This window comes from Pteropus vampyrus, unplaced genomic scaffold (assembly GCF_000151845.1).
Source record: "Pteropus vampyrus isolate Shadow unplaced genomic scaffold, Pvam_2.0 Scaffold58, whole genome shotgun sequence".
In the NCBI taxonomy this organism is placed as follows: domain Eukaryota; kingdom Metazoa; phylum Chordata; class Mammalia; order Chiroptera; family Pteropodidae; genus Pteropus; species Pteropus vampyrus.
This window is the reverse complement of record NW_011888839.1, coordinates 3,371,362-3,371,690: the sequence shown is the minus strand read 5'-3', so window position 1 is coordinate 3,371,690 and position 329 is coordinate 3,371,362.

Genomic DNA, 329 nt, shown 5'->3' with positions numbered 1-329 from the left:
GCTTATGAGAATGTCTTTCTATGCTGATATAATTAGGGCAAATTTTTAGACTCTTTCTCTTAAATATTTATGAGAATTTTTAGATAGATATGAAAAGATACCTGGGAGAACATGGCCCAAGGAAAAATAATTTAGTACTTAAAGAAACATACAAAATACTACCTGTGTACATTGTTGAAGAAGTTCATCTAACTTTCAGGATGTTGATAAATGAAACTAGAGTAGCAACAATAATTTTTCTGACTTTCAGAGCTACAGCTGTATACTCAAGTCAGTCAGTCACCATTTCTTGAATGTCTACCATCAGTGCAACACTCTCTCAGGAAGGA